Source organism: Camelus ferus, chromosome 6 (genome assembly GCF_009834535.1).
Source record: "Camelus ferus isolate YT-003-E chromosome 6, BCGSAC_Cfer_1.0, whole genome shotgun sequence".
Taxonomy (NCBI): domain Eukaryota; kingdom Metazoa; phylum Chordata; class Mammalia; order Artiodactyla; family Camelidae; genus Camelus; species Camelus ferus.
In genome coordinates, this window is record NC_045701.1 from 89,236,295 (window position 1) to 89,254,686 (window position 18,392).

Sequence of the window (18,392 nt, forward strand, 5' to 3'; positions counted from 1 at the left end):
GCACCTACTCTAAGCAAGGCCTGTTCTAGCCCACTGGGGGATTCTGTAGGGGGACAACAGCAGAGACCACGGCCCTCTGGGAAGAATGCACTCTGTTGGGAAGAGGGAGAGAAGATAATAAACAAACTAGATAACCGTGAGACTAGTAAGTGCTGTGCAGGGGATTAAGACAAGCTGCTGTCACAGAAAGTGATTATCAGTTACTTTAGATCCCGTGGTCAGGGAGGACCTCTGAGGAGGTGTGTCTAAGCTGATATCTGAGTGACAAGAAGGACAAAGATAAGAGGGAAGGGCACCCCAGGTGAAGGGAGCAGCTAGTGCAGTGGCTCTAGGGTTGGCCTATTAGTGGTCTATTCAAGGAGGGCCAGTGGGGCTGGGAGAGGGCCTGGGAAGAGGAGTCAGAGATGAAGTCAGAGGGGCCAGATCATCCATGATTCTAAGGCAGCTGGGAAAGCAGTGGGGGGTTAGTAGAACACAATGTGACCTGATTTGCCTTTTAAGAGGCACACTCTGGCCCATATGTGGAGAAAGGGTAGGGTAGGGGGGACACAGAGTTTCAGATTCAGTACCTCATTCTCCACCCCACCCCCGCCCGTCTCTCCATATAGATGTTCAGAGAAGGGTGGTGGGGAGAGGATGACCCGGAGGGGCATAGCTTTGAAAGTCAAGCCCCAGGGTAGCTGAGGGTCAGCTTCTGGATCCTGGGTGGAGAGTGTCATCCTGCCCACTGGGGCTCTGTGCTTTGAGGGCCCAGCCCAGTGCATCCAAGTTTGGGTTTGAGAAAGAAAAGTGTTCCAGTTCCCACTTGGGAAGGCTACAGGTCCTTCTTACCCCAAAATGCCAACCAGATTAAATTGCTCCCTGGAGGCTCTCCCCAGAACAAAGCCTGTGCAGGGAGCTGCTCCTGGGAGAGTGAGGGGTGAGCATAGGGTACATGGACTCACTAGGAAAGTCACTGAGATGGTTAAAACTGCTTGTGGGAACCCCCCTCCAATTCATGCATGGTCCCAGGTGGTTCCCGTGGCCTGCATCTCACTCAGTCCCCTGATCCTCCAGGACTGGCAGCTTCAGCTGAACTTTCCAAGAGAAAAACAAAGCCTCCACCTAGATGGAGTTTGCTTGCATCATCTACAGACTGTGGGACCAAGAGTGCCCCTCGCCAAGACTCATGAGAGCATCCCTAACATCCCCCTGGTGCAGCAAAGACAAAATACTAGAGATGAGTCTACTGGGTGGGTGGTCCAAGGGAGAGTCTTGGCTCTCCGCACCATGGCTGGAAAGACTGGGACAGAACAGGACAGATGTCAGGAGGTTGAGAGAGGCCAAGCTGGAACAGGGTCCTGAGGCAAGAGGGACCATCCAAGCCAGGGCCCAGCAAGAAGTGCCAAGCCCTCTAGAACACTCACGGTCCATCAGACCCTGTACCCTGAGCCACGACCCCCGAAATTCAAGTGTCTTTGCTTTCTTAGCTCATGATCATAACAAACTCTGCTTTGTTTTGAAATAAGCAAAACCAAATCGTAGATCTCCAGATTCCCAGTTGCCCAGTAAAAGTAGTTGCTGAGCTTTTAGAAAATAAAGATGCACTACCACACCCCCATTTTTTCCTTTCAGAATCTCCAGGGCTGTGTGTGTCCCTTTAAAACTACACAAATGTTTTTGAGAGCCAAATAGGGTGAGAGCCAGGACACTAATACATAGTAGACAAAATAATTCCAGACCGCAGGATCTGTGAACCTGAGGAATGGGACGAGCACACTGGAGCTAAGCAGACTGTCTCCCCACTGGGAGGGGAAGGGGCTTCCTTATCTCCTCTTTGGCTGGGGCCCTAAGCACAGACCCCAGAGCAGGCACCATTTGCTTTTTACTGAATGAATGAGTGATCCTTCAGCACTTGACCAATTGGGTCTGAGCCCCTCATTTTGAAGATGAGAAAACTGAGCCCTGGGAAGGAAAGTGACTTGCCCAAGGTCACTTTCATTCATTGATTTCCTGAACAAACAAACATAAGTAGATAAGTATGCATAAATGCATGTATATGTGCAATCACATAGGCATTGCGAATGCACTGTGGTAAGTACCACAGAAAGTAGGAACAGAATGCATTGTCCTGGGAGCATCCTGGTGCACTGGGAGCAGCTTCCCAGAGGAGGTGACCTCTGAGTGCATCTGGAAGAATGAGTAGTAATTTATCAGATTGTAGATGGGAAAGGAGATGGTTGGGATAACCCAGATGGAGGAAACAGCAAAGCCAAGGCTCAGAGGTAAGCAAGGGTGAGGGGGTGTGTGTAGACAGTGCCAAGCCTTATTGCTGGAACCTACGGGAGAGTCAGAGAGCAGTGGGGAGAAGCCACATGGGAAGTGTGGCCCCTTCCCCGGGGCTCTGACAGTTAACAGCAGCAACAACAACAGTAATAATAACCACCACCTCCGACCACTTACCCGGTACCCGGTGTGCTCTAGGGATCCTAAACCAGCCCTAATGTGATGATCATAACGACGGTGTCATCAGCCCTTCTAGGGTTTAACATGGATTCCTGTTGGCTTGCTTGTTTGTCTCCATGAAGCTCAGATCACTGAGTGCGAACTCACGGCCAGTGTTCAGAGGCTGACGGATGCTCAAGGACTCTGGTGTGGCCAGTGGAGGTCTCTGTGGTGGCTGAGTATTTCTGCAGGTCAGCAAGATGGTGGCAGCTTGACCGGGCCTGGGGCTAGGCTCTGAGATTTATTCCCTGCACCCCACCTCTGATGGTGGGGAGCTGAACAAAGGAAGTCACCATGCACAGTTGAAAGGCTGTGATGCATCGAGAAATCAGGGCCCATGGAAAAGCAGCTGTGATCAGTGTTAACAAAGGGTGGTGGTGGTCAAGCATTCTCTACCTGTCTACCCAGCACGTGCTAGGGCTTTTCAGGGATTGTCTCATCGAGTCCTTGCTGCCGTCCCCTGAGTTAGGAGCCTCCATCCCCATTTTACAAAGGGGGAAACTGAGGCTCGCAGGTTAAGTCACTTGTCCAAGGTCACAAGCTAGCAAGCAAATGAGCTGAGATTCAAACTCAGGACCATCTGAGCCCAAGAGTGCACCTTACCCCATAGACTGCTGCCTCCTGCACCCCAACTGCTCTGTGACGTCCCTTTCACTGTGGCTCTGGTTCTGTAGTGTGGGGGCCTGTGCTGCACCAGGACCATGCCCACCACCCAGCATCCTCCTGCTGCCAGCCTTCCACGAGCCAGAGGGACACCCCAGGCCTCTGGATGCACCACCGGGATCGGAGCCTCCCAGCTCTTCCTGCTGACACATCACTGCATGTTGTTAGCTCAGTTTCATGGCTTTGCTGCCGCTGACTTGCTGGGTGGCCTTAGACCAGTCCCTTACCCTCTCTGAGCCACAGTTTTCTCATCCCACGGGATCACCTAGCCGGGCTTTTACCCAACTCTGGAGAATTGGAGAGATGCACTGTCACTCCCTTCCCTGCAAGTTCCCTCCATCTTCTGGATCATAAAGACATTTGCACCCATTTTCCAGAGGCAAACCCTGAGGTACATTGGATCAAGGGCTGTCCAGAAAGCTTACGCTTGCCCCTGTCACATCAGCTGCAAAGGATGCCAGATAGGGCCCTGGGCTGCCACCAGCTTCCTTTTGGGACAGCGCAGCATCAGGAACGTGGAGTTCAGAGATAAAGTGTCTCAACCCTCATACTTTTAGGTGGGGAAACTGCACTGAAGCTGGGGCCACCAGTATAAGAGGTAGGAGAAAGGTCCCTTCAGGGACCAAGAAGTGGAGAGGGGAGGGGATCAGCCTCTGCACCTCTCCCTGTCTCTCCCTTCCCACCTGGAGCTACTGAAACACCTTCCTTCCCCTCAAGCTGCTGGCATCCCCTCTGACCATTGCCCCGCAGAGCCAGGCAGCGAAGGATGCTCAATCACAGGGAAACTGAGTCAGGGGAGCTCTTTGCAGGACCAGCTCTCTCCTCAGTGCACTTAAAAACCTTATTCTTCTTATGAACGATTTCCTGTCACAACAAACCAATGCAGCAGGTGCTTGGAACCCCACTGCCCAGCTTAGGGAATCACCACTTTCCCCGGCCCCTGGAGCCCCTCCCGGTCACGTGGCCAGCTCACCCGACCCCAGGGTAAGCCCGATTCTGAATCTTGTGTTGTTTACTCCTGTGCCTTCACTGCGCCATATTTCCCCCCTTGTAATACACTGCTTAATTTTGCATGCTTTTGAACTTTGTTTAAAAGGCATTATACTTCATGTGTTCTTTGGCAACAAGCTTTTGAGTTGTTCATTATTGTGTTGATGAGGGTAGCTGTGGCTCATTCATTTGCAAGGCTGTACAGAGAGGTTTCTCAACCTCAGCACACTGACGTTTTGGACTGGAGAAGTCTTTGTTGTGGGGGCGGAGGGAGGCTGTCCTCTGCACTGTGGGATGCTTTCCAGCATCTCTGGCCTCCACCCATTAGATGAAAGTACGCCCCTGCCCCTGTTGTTGTGAAAACCAAAAAACCATCTCCCGACCTTGCCAAATGGCCCCTGGGGCCAAAATCGCCCCAGCTGAGGACTCTGCTGTCTCATTTCCATTGTGTGAAAACATCACCTTGACTTCTCTCTCCTCCTGTGGAAGACATTTGTTTCTAGCTTTTTCCTGTAACCAGCAGTGCTGCCGTGGGCATTCCTGCACAGGTGTCCTGATGCACATGAGTACAGACTTCTCTTGAGTCTATACCCTCCTGGCTCTCAGAGCAGGAGAAAGCCAGGCTACATTTTATTCTCCAGGTGCCCAGTACACTAGGGAGGGGGAAGGTAGAAACTGTATAGCAGGTTTGCCCACTACGACTTATTTGAGACGTTTATTTTGCCAAATTGATGCTTTCGCACGTGCACAAATACAATGCGACATGGCTTGTGCTACTTGTCGGATAATTACAGGGTTTACTCCAGGTGACAAGTTGCAGGCCCCAGACACATGGTCTTTGAGGCCAGCTGTGCCTCTCGGTGACTGTCGGCATCACTGTGCTGGGAAAGGTGAAGCCCAGGTGGGCAGCCCCACTTGTGATGGGAGGTTTTTGTGTGCCTCCCCAGAGCTGTGCACTCCTTGAGGACAAAGCCCTGCTCTTCTCTGGGACACTCAGGGCCTGGGCATTCATGGGTGTCTGCAGCTATACCGTCTGCATCAGACGCCTCTGGGCCACACCCCCCACCCCTCGCAGCCTCCAGACGACCCACACACCAGGCCTTGGCTGCTGCCCTCCTGCTCCGTGTCTACAGCCAGCAACGCTGCCCCTTCTGGCCCTGCCCTCTGTAGAGATCAGAGAACAGCCTCCTCTGGTGCCTGAATATTTCATGCTCTGGCGGTGGAAGGAAAGTCGGTGAAGACCTTAATTGTTAATGTGGCTTCTGCCGCTGCAGGCCCAGCCTTCCCAGCCCTCTCCACTTTGCCCGCTCCTATCTGAAGCAAAAGCAGCAATAATAGTAATGCCTCCTGTAAGCTGCTTTGGGTGAGGCTGGGCTGAAGTGAAGCTCCCTCCTCGCCCCCAGAGGAGCCCACAGCTGGACAGCGAAGCTGTGATGTGAGTGATTTAACAACTGGACCTTCAAGCCTACTGTTGTGTTCACCGCTGCCCCCCAGTGCCCTCTTGGCAGAGAGCCTGGCAACTCAATGAGTGTTTGTTGAATAAATGAATGATCCAGGAGGAAGCTGAGCTAAGCAGAAAACCCCCAGATTTAGTATCTGTGTCTCTTACCTGATATTTACCAGCAGGGTGGCCCTGGGGAGTCCTGCCCCTCTCCAAGCCTCTGGACCTTTCCCAGCAATTGAATCACTTCATCCTCTTCATGGGGTGGAGAGATGCTCAAATGCGTAAGAAAAGGTAGGTTCAAACCCTGAGCCACAGAGTGAGGCAGGTGGGGTGCTGGGTTGTTGTGCCAGGGGAAGGGCTGAGAGTCTATGGGTACCCCAGAGCCCAGCCTGGGCGAGTCTCTTGAGGTTCTGAGAACCTAAGAGAAGAGCTGAGCCTTCTGTCCAGAACAGGCTCAGCCTGGCCAAGACCAAGAGTCACATGTTAGCATCCACAGTGGTCACAGTCCCTGCAAACAAGTCAGGGTCCTAAGGAGGCAGCTAGTCTGGCTAACTAACTCCAAACAAGGCCAGTGGGGTCAGCCCAGTGGTTCTCAGTCCTGGGCACCGGTTAAAGTCACCTAAAAGCTGGTAAAATGCAGATGCTCGGGCCCCACCTCAGACCCAGTCAATCCGAGTATCTGGAGGAGGCAAGTCCAGCAGGCCGGGCTAAGGAGCCCTGGGTTAGACAAGGTTCCTGTTCATTGACACCAGATACTCCCATTTCTGGCGGTCACGCCTCTCCCCAAGTGTCTGGATTTAGAGATCTCTAGTTTCTCCAAGTTCCGGCAAATAATCCTTAGCTGTGCTGTGTAGGTCAGGGAAGGGGGATTCTGGAGTTCACCGTAGTGTTCACTTAATGCCCTTATGTTTTTGCCCCATGTCTACTGAGTCAAAGTGGAGGAGTGTATTAGAGACATAATACCAACAAATTATCTGGGACTGATGGGCGCCAAGGGTCAGCATAGAAATGGAAAAATGAACATACTGAGCACATCATTGCAAAATCTGAGACCACTGCTACTGAAAAGATCCTAAAAGCATTCAGAGAGAGAGATCACACACAAAGGATCAGGAATCAGAATAACACTGATATTCTTAACAGCATCTCCAGAAGCCAGACATGGAGCAGCGCCTTCAACATTCTGAAAGAACATTATTTCACTACTCGGTCAATTAAGTGTGAGAGTAGAGTAAGACATGTTCACATTAAAAAAAAAAAAAAGATCTCCCAGACATTCTTTCTCTAAGATTAGGAATTAAACAAAGAAGACCCAAAATTCAGAAAACAGGGAATCCCAAAATGGTGGTATAAGGGAAGTCGGAGGGGGCAGGGGTTCAGAGCCAGAAGCAGTCGGTGCAGACTGGGACAGGCAGGGAGGGCGCTGGGAGGAGCTGGCCAGAAAGAGGGCACAACTCATGGATTCTCTGTGGGCTTGCTGTCTTGAGAGGAATATTAGAGCTCACTCAGAGAGTTTGGGGGTGAATTAGCGACAAGCACAAAGAAAACTCGAGCAAGTCAAACTAAGCAGGCAACTAATAATCTCCAGGAAAACCCAGAGGTCCTACAAGGAAGGGAAATACAGTTATAGGACATGTATCGTGGCTCTGTTGGCCATAGTGTTTAAATAGTATAATACGTAAACAATGTTGATTTAACCAAAAATCGTGATATTGTCATCCTGAGAGGATGGGGGAGGGATGGCTTGTGTGGGGGGTGGGGGTAGGGGGACATAAGTGACTACACCCTCCTGGTCCCTAAGAGAAAGGCAGTGATAATGCCTAAACTGGAGAGTCAATTAAGAGCAGTGTTTAAATGTGTTGTTTTCAAATGTGGAGATAAGCCATAGCAGAAAGTAGTTGCCTCAGAGAAGTAGGAATCAGGGGTGGAAACTCGAGGCAGGGGATTTTGTTTGTTTGTTTGTTTGTTTGTTTGTTTTAAGCCTTAACATTTGAGCTGACTTTTGAAACTCTGCGCATGTGTTTTTAAATTAATAAAATTTTTAAAACTTGGCATTGGACTTCTCATTAGAAACCCTGCAAGCTAAAAGATCACAGAGCAATCAGTTGCCTTTAAAGTCTGAGGGAAAAGGATTTCCTGCCTGGATTCTATGCCCACAGAGAGAATCTGCCAAGTATGAGACTGGAATATAAACATTTTCAGAAATGCAAGGTCGCCAAAGAAAGAAAAAAAAGTAACTGTGGTGCACCTCTCAGGAAGCTTTTGAAGCACACAGTCCCCGAGGAGCTGAAAGCAGACAGGGGAACAGGACGGCTTCCCGGGAAGGGAGGGTCCTTCCTGGGGGAGCGGGGAGGGAGGGGGGGGTTGGGGGAAGGGGCAGGCCCACATCCCAGGGCCGGAGGGGCTAGATAAAATACCCAAATGCCTGAGCTTTTGACCCTACTGTCAGCAGGTTAGAGTGGAGCAGATGGAAAAATTAAGAAGAGACACACAAACACCTTGTAAGGTTGTTTTCCCAATGTATTAACTCCAGGGCATAAATAAACAACAACAACAAAACTGCACCAAAAAAAGAAACACCACGGACCACTAGGTGACTTTCTTTGAATAACGTTTACGTAATCATGATAAACGCTGGTCAGATGAGAATTGGGTAGAGCCCTCTAGGGAGGCCGGAGCAGCGGGAGCAGGAGGGGCAGGGAGGTGGGACTGGGGGGGTTTAAGAGAGCTGAAGCCTCATCTGTCACTACTGGGAGGAATTCTGGAAAAGTCTAGAATTGAAAAATCAAGAAATAGCAACAGAAACATCTTACTGAGAAATGTGGAGGCCAAAACCAGAAGAGACAACTAAGTGTGGGAAAAGGGTGTTCTCAGGAGTGGGTAAGGTGAGGACGGGCCAGGGAAATTTTTCATTTCCTTCTGAACATTTTAGTGTTATTTTTTTTTTTTGACTAAGCACATGCATTATTTTGTTTACAATATAAATAGAGTTAATCTAAATGATAATGAAACCAACCCCCGGGCCTGGGATGTGTAACAGTGCAAGGTGAGCAGGAATTATTATGCCCATTTGACCAACAGAAGCTGAGGTTCAGATGTGTGTGTCCCCGCCATGACAGGTGCACCCAAGGCAGGTAGATGACCCATTCAAGAGCCAGGGCAAGGCAGCCACACTGGAATTTCAGAGCTGGAGTCACCCCTCTTGGTCTGGAGGCTCTCAGCAGGGAGGCTGCAAACCCTTCACTTGACTATGCAATTTATTTTTCCTAATGTTTAGTCACACCCCCGTCTCCCACCCCAGGTCTGTTGGAAGGAGCATTTCCCCCAGCAGGTGGCCGAGGAAAGGCTGGCACCAGTTGGGGCTGCACTTCGATGTGGCATCCTGGGGTCCATGGAAGAGCTGGGTGGCCAGGCACCTCCAGTGGGGGGTGGGGGGCATGGGTGGCTCCAGGAGTCACCGTGCACCGGAGGCAGGCTCTCAGTCCTGCTTAGTGCTGACGAGTTTGCTGTTGTCCCTGTTTGAATCTGTTTAGGTTTGCAGCCCCCGAACTCTAAGATTCCAAAGTGCACCTTGGACACAGAATGGCCTAGGACCACAGACCTGGCCCAGTCCCTCCACTGAACACACGGAGATACTGAGAGCTGTTGGGGAGGAGGCGTGCACCCTTCCAGGGAGCAGGACGCCCTCATCCTCGCTGGACTCTGCATCTAGGTCTTCTTCCTGGCTGCCAGGAGAGGCACACCCAACGTGGCTTTGTGATCCCTTCCAGAGCCTCGTGCCTCTTAAGGCCACACAGACTCCGAAGCTCCAGGCCTGCGTGTACACCCACCTGCCCGACGTCCCCTTAGCCTCGTCCTCTCTGCTGAAAAGCTAACAGCTCCAGGCATTTGCCTGTCCTTTCCTTCTCTCTGGAAGATTCTCGGGAACTCACCCCAGCTGCTTCCACCAGGAGCCTCCTGTCCACAGGGCCCCTCCCAGTGTGTGGACCAGCGTGGGGACCGAGCCAAGAGCACTCCCCAAGGACCCAGGTAGGAAAGGACTGGGAAGGGTGGAGGGATTCCCCCTCCTGCAGCCTGATCCACCCTGGTGCGTAGGGCCGGCCGTGCTCTCCTGAGAGCCTCCCTCCTCCCCTCCACAGACCGGGCAGGGGGAACACGGGGATGACCCCTGCAGAAACCTCACACCAGCCTTCCCACCACTCTCAGCGTTGAATGTCCTCAAACCAGTCTGTGGCCTGGGTGTGATGCACAGATGTGAATCCCCCTTGTGGTTATAGGACAGGGTCAGGGGAGAGGGAGACACCGGCTGTATAAGTGGTGACAGCATCTCACAAAGTCCTGTATCCCACAGCGCCATCGCGTCAAAATCTCACAAACCCTCCCAGCACCCCAGGGGCAGACCCCGATGCTAGGCCCGTTTCACAGATGCAAAAACTAAGACTTAACAGGGTTTAACTAAATGCAATGCTGAAGTTGCAGTTTCTAGCCATGAGCAGGGTTTCTCCTACCAGCCTGGTGATATGAATCACATGGGACTCTTGTCAGCCAGATCCCTTTCTGGAGATTCTGATCCACCACTTCTGGGAAATCCTGGGACTGGTTTGTTTGCCCAGTGCCGGCATTGGGGTGGGAGCATCAAGAATCATAGGGTGACTGAGCCGGTACCTCTGAGCACCACCCTGCCAGTTCACCCTATTTCACAACCGTATGGTGTTTAAGCAACCGAGGTGCTGGGACGCTCCCCCACTGCTGGACAGGAGGGTTGTTTCCGGGGCTGAGCTATTGTAAATAACTCCCGTAGGGACCTGTTTGTGCACAGCTTGGTTTTCCTGTTGGATTGTTTCCCTGGGACAAGTTCCCAGAAGTGGGATTCTTGAGCGGAAGGATGGATGTCTTCCCACTCCCAAACCCCATCCCTAACTGGGTCCAGCCCTGGGATGAAGATCCGGCCTTTCTCTGGCTTCAAGGAGGGGCAGCCGGCAAGTCCCCCTGCACTTCCGGAGGAAAATGACAGATCTGGCCCTTTCCTGTAAGAGTTAATTGCTGGCTTGACGCGTTCATGGCTGTCAGAGCAATGAGGGCCCAGGTGACTCAATGCCGTCTTTCTGGGGCCCGCCCGGACTGCTCCGCCAGCAGGTGATGGATTTTCTCTGTGGAGGTCACAGGAAGCCAGAAAACCATCCCGCACCTCCCTGGGGAGGCAGATCTGTCAGCAGCTTTAGGAAAGGCCAGAAAGAAGGCCTGGAAACCCAGCAGGCTGATAATACTTTGTCTTTTCAGACAACAAAGGGCTTCTGGCCCCTGGCCTCTCTGACCTGCCAGACAGGAATGGCTGGCTGTTCCCAGAGGAAGAGGCTGAGGGTCAAGGAGGCCCCCTACACTGACCTGGGCCTCAGGCACAGGGCCCCTCTCCCACCTCCCTGCCCCAGGATACACAGCCTCTCTTCACCCCGACAGTCAATTATGGGGGCTCTTCTCCAAGGCAGACCCTTCCCCCACCTCACCCAAGTGGGCTGAGGGCAGGGGTCAGCCCATCACAGCTGTCCCTGAAACAAACCCTTAGGTGGTCACCATTGTGGGGGGGTGGGAGGAGGGGGTTCCCCAGAGACCCCTCTCCCCTGAGGGAGCTTCAAGGGCTGGTAGGGGAGGGGAGCTGAGGAGCAGTTGCCCTGGGGGGCACTGGTCTGGCTTCCCATGGGAAGGCTGGGGTCTCAGCATTTGCAGGCTCTGGGCAGCTCCTCCTCCATACTGCAGGAGGTAGGTGGGCCAGGCCTCTGGGCAGGGCCTGAGGTGGCAGTCACCCCTCCAGTGTCCATCTGTGGGACTCTCTGGCCCATCTCCCACTGGCAACACTTCTAATAGGAGCTGGGGGAGTTGGCCCTGTGAGACCAGTGTCCTTCCCCTGCGAGACTGAATTCTCTGAAGGCAGGCCAGTGTCTGCTCAGTTTCAGGACTCCAGGAAGTAAGCTCTCTGTCCCCGGAGGTGGACGAGCTAAGGCAGCATGACCAGCTCCTAGAGGCCTAGCGCTGTACATGCTGTATAGAGGGGGTATTCCTGGGCTGAGTGCCCACCCCATGCCCCTATTCGACCAACACTTACCCTGCTCTGGATGTTACACCCACTTCACAGCTGCGGAAACTGAGGCACAGGGGCTAAAACGGCTTGCCTGGCGACCTGAAGATGGCTGACTCATTCATGATTCATCACCATTTATTGAGCACCTGTGCACCAGGGCGCCTCACTTCCTGAGTCTCCCCTCGACCAGTCTTCCCAGCCATTGTCCACAGTTCATCACCGCACAGGTAGCTGCCCTCCATCCACTCCCACAGGAAGAGAGTTACCCCCACTGTCCTGCCCCAAAGCTGCTGTCCACCCAGCCATGGCCCTCTTTGGTCTCAGGGCAGCTGGAACGACTGTTCCTGGGTAGGACTTGGGACTTAAGTGGGCGAGGCCCATCTCCAGCCGTTGTGAGGGGCTGGGGAGTCTTACAGGCACTGCTGGAGTTGCCCGTCCTGGAGCCGCCCATCTTGGAGCCTGGGCACTGGCTGCCTCCTCTGGAGGACTCTCCTGGCCAGGTTACCTGATGGTACAGGGCATCCGTCCAGGGCCTGCTGACCACAGAAAGTTTATAGAGAACCCCCGCATCTCAGCCTCAGGAGATGCTCATTTTAAAGACAATCTGGGAGCGTATAGCTCCGTGGTAGAGCGCAGGCTTGGCAAGTGCAAGGTCCTGGGTTCAATCCCCAGTCCCTTCACTAAATATATATAAATAAAAATGAGATTTAATTTTTAAAAATGAAGAGAGAAAAAAAAGCCTCACCAATACCTTGCCAGTCTGTGCATTCAGCCTTTTGCTCTTGCAGGCAGGTTACTCTGTCTCTCCTTGTTCAAGTCCATTCTGTTGGTTTCAGTCCCTTGTTTCACCTGCTGAGGTTTCCGGAAGTGCTGTGTTCTCACGGGGCGTTGTCACTGACACATCTGGTCAGCATGCCTCCTGTGGCTCCGAGTGGATGCTTGAAACCAGGAGAGCAGAAGGCAGAAACCTAGGACCCATCCTTAGAGGCCCTCTTTCTCCAGGTTGCATTGATTTGCAAAGTATCATCTCCGGGTCACTCTGTCCAGGGAGGTGTGACTTCCCTCCTAACCGCCCCGCTCTCTAGCGCACGTTTCCCATTCTGTCAGAAGGACAGCATAAAGAGCTTGTCCCTTAGACCAACTATCACCTGTCACACCTCCGTGCCTTGAGCCACGGTGTTCCTTTGGCTCAGATGCCCTGTTCCCTCCTCCTCACCTGGCTGACTCCCACACTGGGACACAGGTTTATAAAGTCCTCCACAGCCCCCTCCCAACCCATCAGGCCCCTGGCTTCCCCCTTCGTGATTCCCCACCCGCCATGCACTGTGCTGGCCCTGTCTGCTCAGCCCCCTCTTACACCCTGGGATCCCGGGGTTCCCAGAGCCCAGGCAGGACCAGGCCCCTGTGCAGGCTTGGGGGCCAGCAGGCTTAGGCAAATGGTCAAACCTCTCTGACCCTCAGTTTCCTCCCTTGTCCAATGAGGATCCCCACACGTAAGGGCTGTGGTGAAGCTCACAGACCATATGCACAAAGTGCTCAGCGTAGGGCGGCTCTCTGTGTTCATCGGCCGCATGAGGGAGCCAGGAGCCATGGTCCCCGTCCTCAGGTTCTCAGTCTGGCTGGGAGTGGAGAAGGGGCCAGAGAGCCTTGCCCTCAATGAGACCAATACGCTACAGGAACTGTCAGCAGGGAGCCGTGACTCCAACAGGGAGCCAGGAAGGCTTCATGGTAGAGGAGATGTGTGCGCTGAGCCTGGAAGGGGCTCCCCATTGCTGTAGGCAGCAGAGTTGGGGAAGAACTTTCTCGCCTTCAGAGTGTGCTGTTTCCTACAGACCTGTCAGCACTGGCTTTTATCATTTCAGTGATGTGTGTGTAGGGTGTGTGTATGTGTGTGTGTGTGGGTGTGTGTGTGACTGGTGTTGAAGCTGCCATATTCTCCATTTCTTTGCCTGTTCCCCTTTAAGGCGGGCTCTGTGAACCATGCTTCCTGAAGGTATGTAGAGTCCAGGGAGATCGTTCTCTGTTAGCTCAAGATTGTGAAATGAGCTCAGCCCAGGAGAATTCGGGTGATTTTGGGAAGTGGTGCATTTGAGATTATGATAGCCACGCTTGGCAGGGGAGGAGGGCGGAATCCTGACATGCCAGCCTCCCTGGGGCTGCTGCTCACATGATTGGAGGAAGGTGAGGAGACTTTCCCAGCTGCCTCCTGGCCTGACACAAAACACTGCCTCGAATTCCATCACTTACCTTCCTTCTTAAGACAAGGGCTTCTATTAAAATGTAAATAGTTTGTCTGGGAGAAGGAACAATTTGCTTTATTACTGAAGGAAAGGAAGTGAGAAATTTACTTTTCTTGAGCGCCTACTATGGGCTTTATTATCAAAGGAAAGGTAGATGGAAACTTACTGTCACCAAGCACCTACTGCATAAGGGGTACTGTTTGCACTATTATCAAACCCACAGGGCAGCCTGGCAAGACAGAGAGTTACCCATGCCTGATGGAAACTCAGAAGGGCCAGGGGTCTGCCAAGTGCTCAGCAGAGCCAGAATTCAAGCCCAGCACTGACTCTCCACTTCACTCTGCTCACAACACTCAGCTGCTCCTCCTCCTTTTTGGCAGTAGGCTCTCTGGAGCATGAGATGAGATTATGCAAGGGTCCTGGGGCCACCTAATCTGGGTTCCAATGCAGCCCTGCCTCCCACCAGCTGTGCGGCCTGAACAATCGCCTCACCTCTTGGATTTCACCTTATCTGTGGATGGGGTAGCAAAACCCCGCAGGGCTGCTGTGATGGCAGAAGGAGATGCAAAGGTGGTGACACAGTGTCTGGGCGAGGGCTCCATAAAGGACACATCTGATCTTCTTATCAACTTACAGGGGTGAAGCCTTTACAGCTCCAGCCCCCGGCCCAGGGGTGCCCTGCCTCTTCTCTGACTCTGGTGGCAGCAGGGGTGGGAACCGGCAGCTCCTCCCCTGTGTCCCCATCCTGGAGCAGCTGGCCTGTAAGTGTGAGTTCGTCCATGGGACTGGTGGCCTCTGTAAGCCCCCTGACTGTCTTGCTCCCCCCATGTTCATGTAACCAAGATCCTTGTCCCCTTCCCTTTTCCTAAGAAGCTTAGGTCACTTCACAGAGGAGGCCAAATTCAGAATCCCGGCTTGAACCCCTGGCCTTTGGCCCCTCTCTAAGGCCTGAAGCCAGCCCCTGGCCTCTCAGATGCCTCAGTCACCCTATCTCTAAAATGGGCAGCCCATCCAATTCACATGTCCTTAACAGAGAGGAGTCTGAAGAGATAATTAGTCCCTGATCTAGTGAAAACTTGAGGCTTGAGGATGAAGTACAAAGCCACCAGCCGAGGGTGACTGCTGATGACAGGCAGGTGGTACAGCTGTGAGAACTTTGAATTGTAGGTTCCCTGGGCTGCTGGTGGGTTCCTGCGACAGGCTCGTGGCAGCATCCCGGGGCCGCCATTCCTGTGGCTGCAGTTTGGTCCCCACCCAGCTGGCCAGGACTCTGCCCTGTGCAGCCCCACACCCAGGCAGCCCCCAGGAACTGACACCTCTCAGCAGCCTCATCCCACTTTGCAGAGGAGGAAACTAAGGTCAGGAAGGTCAAGTCTCTGGCTGAAGTTCTTGCAGCCAAGTTGTGCTGAGTCTGTCTGACAGAGTGTGGTCTCTTGATCATGACGCCAAAACTGCTTCCAAGGTTATTACTATCATCATGACAGAGGACTAATAATGGTGGTAATTATTATTACTGAGGTGCCACCCAGCCGGTAGGCAGGTCTGGGTGGCTGTGTCATTGGGGCCAGGTGTCTGGTTGGTGTCCAGAATCGGCAGGGTCCTGTCCCAGCTGGACCCAGGGCTGTGCTGAAGATGTGAGGCCCCATCGTGTGCCTGGGTCTGCCGGCCTGTGTCGGCAGCACGGGGCCTCCCCCACCCTCCATCAGATCCTGGACTCAGGCAGCCACTCAACACCCATCTGCTCCTGGAAGCATTTGGTGATGGATACAACAGAGATCCAGGGATGGGAACGCTGAAAATCCAACCAGAGGCACTTACTGTCTTTATAAAGCACAGCACCCCCTCTTCACACCCCACCCCCACCCCAGGTGAGCTAAGCACCCCCACTCCAAGCAACGGTGCATCCTACTCGTTAAGAGCATGGACCCTGGTGCCCTGTTACCTCACCACCAGCCAATCAGAAGAAAGCTGCACATCCTGCAGCCTTCACCCCAATTTTGCCTTTAAAAACTTCTTCCTGAAAGCCAAAAGAGAGTTTGGGGTTTTGGAGCACCCGTTTTCCTTGCTTGGCCCTGCAATAAACCTTTCTCTTCTCAAAACGAAAACAAAACAGAGCATGGACCATGGGCTCAAATCCTGGAGCTTCTGCTCACTCCCTGTGTGACCTGGACAAGTGGCTTCACCTGCGGCTCTGTCTCCTCATCTACACAACAGTGCAAAGCTCAAGGTCGTTGTGAGGACTTGGAGCTAGAGCGGTGCCCGGCCTGTGCTGGTGCCAGGTCGATGTCTGCACCATCAGCCCTCCAGGAAGTGGCTGTCTGCCCTGATGCTGGAGGGAGAGGTAAGCTCACTGAGACGGGACTTAGACCGACTGGATGGCGATTAGACCCCGTGGCAGGGCAGCCTCCAGGTGTTAAACGTGTGGCTAATGAGGCTGGGACAGCCCTGTGGGCCCAGTGGGCATCAGCTCTGGGCTGGGGAAGCCGGAGGGCTTGCAGCCCGTGGGGGTCCAGGCCTGTGTGTTTGAAACCCTCGGGTCTCCTGGTTCCCACGGAGCTGAGAGGCCAAGGTGGAGCCAGCCCAACAGATTCCCTGCTTCCTTGCTCCAGCCAGGATTCCAGCTCAATCTTGTTCTGCTCTGTCCCGCAGCAGGGTCCAAGGGAAAGAGGTAGAAACTGCTTTAGACTCATTTCCAGCCCCACGTCACAGCCCATCCAGCTTCCCCAGCTCTGGACCAAGTCTGCAGACTCAGGATGGGGAACCCAGTGCCCGTGTCAGCCCAGAGCTGGCCCCGTGGGCTCCCAGCAGGATGGTGTCTGGCCTGCAGGCTGCCTGAGATAGTTCTGTAGACACAGGATTGAAAAAGGCCGGGGCACCCAGACGGCAGCACCAGCAAAAGCCAAAGAGGAGAGGGTGGACTTGGCAGGTGCCTTTGGCAAACAGCACGAAGGCGATGAGGTCCCCCGGGGACTAAGTTTCCCCAGGCAGTGCTGCTAAGACAGGCTGGGTCCCGGGGTCCAGGAGCAGCAGAGGACCCCGGAGCCGAGGGGATAGGAGGGGCAGGACAAGTGGGCTGTGGCTGTGTGCGTAGAACAACCTCTTCCTCTCTGTCATCTCTGAATGAAAACAACCAAGAAGATCGCTTAAAAACGGTCGTTCTTTCCTTTCCAGGAGAGGTAAGTGTGGTCATAGGAGACCTCCGCTTCTTGCCTCACATTCCTGAACAAGCAACATAGCGGCAGGATGGAGGAAGAGACAGTGCAGCCCATGTGCCTCCCCCTCTCCAAGGAACCTCCCTTGTCCTGGAGACCTCGGGATGCGGTGTGACAGGACTGGGCAGCTCTATGTTGCCCCCTGGTGGCCTGAGGAGTTGCTGCAGCCACACCAGCCAGGGTGAGCTCACTCCCAGACACCCCTGACACAGGAACTTCATAGGGGAACAAACCACGTGCCAGGCACTTTGCTGGGTGTCACCACGGAACGGTCATCCCCCAATAGCCCCGTGAGGTGGGCATTACTCCCATTTTATACAGGTGGACACCTAGAGGGGACTGTCCCAGTTCATCATGCTGCTGCCGAAAATCCATTGTCAGAGAAACAAGCAAGAGGCAGAACATAAGTAAAAATAACATGAATGTGCGTTTATTTGAAAAATTAAGAGCCAGCATGCTGGTGCACACACAGACTCTGGAAGAGGGCACAGAACCTGGCATCACCTGGGGCTTCCAGAAGGGGAGCTGAGGGTGGGGGTGTAGGGGGGAAGGAGCCCTCTACACTGGGTTTAGTTTTGTGCCTTTAGGTTTCTGAACACTGCAGAAATATTGCTGACATTTAAAAATGCATGAAAGATTTAAACATAGACTCACAGACTCAGTGACAGAAAGGGATGTGGAAGTGATTGAACTTTCCCCCAGTTATGGCAGCACTTGTATGCCTCCAGTGATGGGGAACTTACCCCTTAACAGGTCAACTCCCAATCTGTCACGACTCTTGCTATGGGCTGAAGCATATCTCACTGGTTTAAAGTCCCTCTCCTGGGACAATCTTTTGGGTATCAATAGGATGTCTGGAATTGGCTGAGCACCTCCTGGGGCTGTGGGCTCTGGTTTCAGTCCCCAGTGAGATTGGAGTCCAGTTTTTGGAATCCCAGCAGTGGGTAGGGTTCTGAGACCTCCAGCCGAAGCAGGACTTGTCTGCCACACTCAGGGTAGATAGCTATTTGTAACAACGTGGAGGAAGCCCTTTTCCCCAGAGCTCCTGTCCACTTACTGCACCCACAAATTCCTCACATTACATCCCCTTGCCCCACTTCCTCTTGTCCAGTGTGTACAGAAATGTCCTTGCATAGTGATGTTCTGATGGAGTGCATCTGACAGTCTTATAGTAGCAACATCCCCAAACCTCAGTTTCCTGATCTGTAAAATGGGGTTAATAATAATACTCACCATAGAAGGTGGCTGTGAGCATCAGGTGAGGTGATGGTGGTGCACACTGT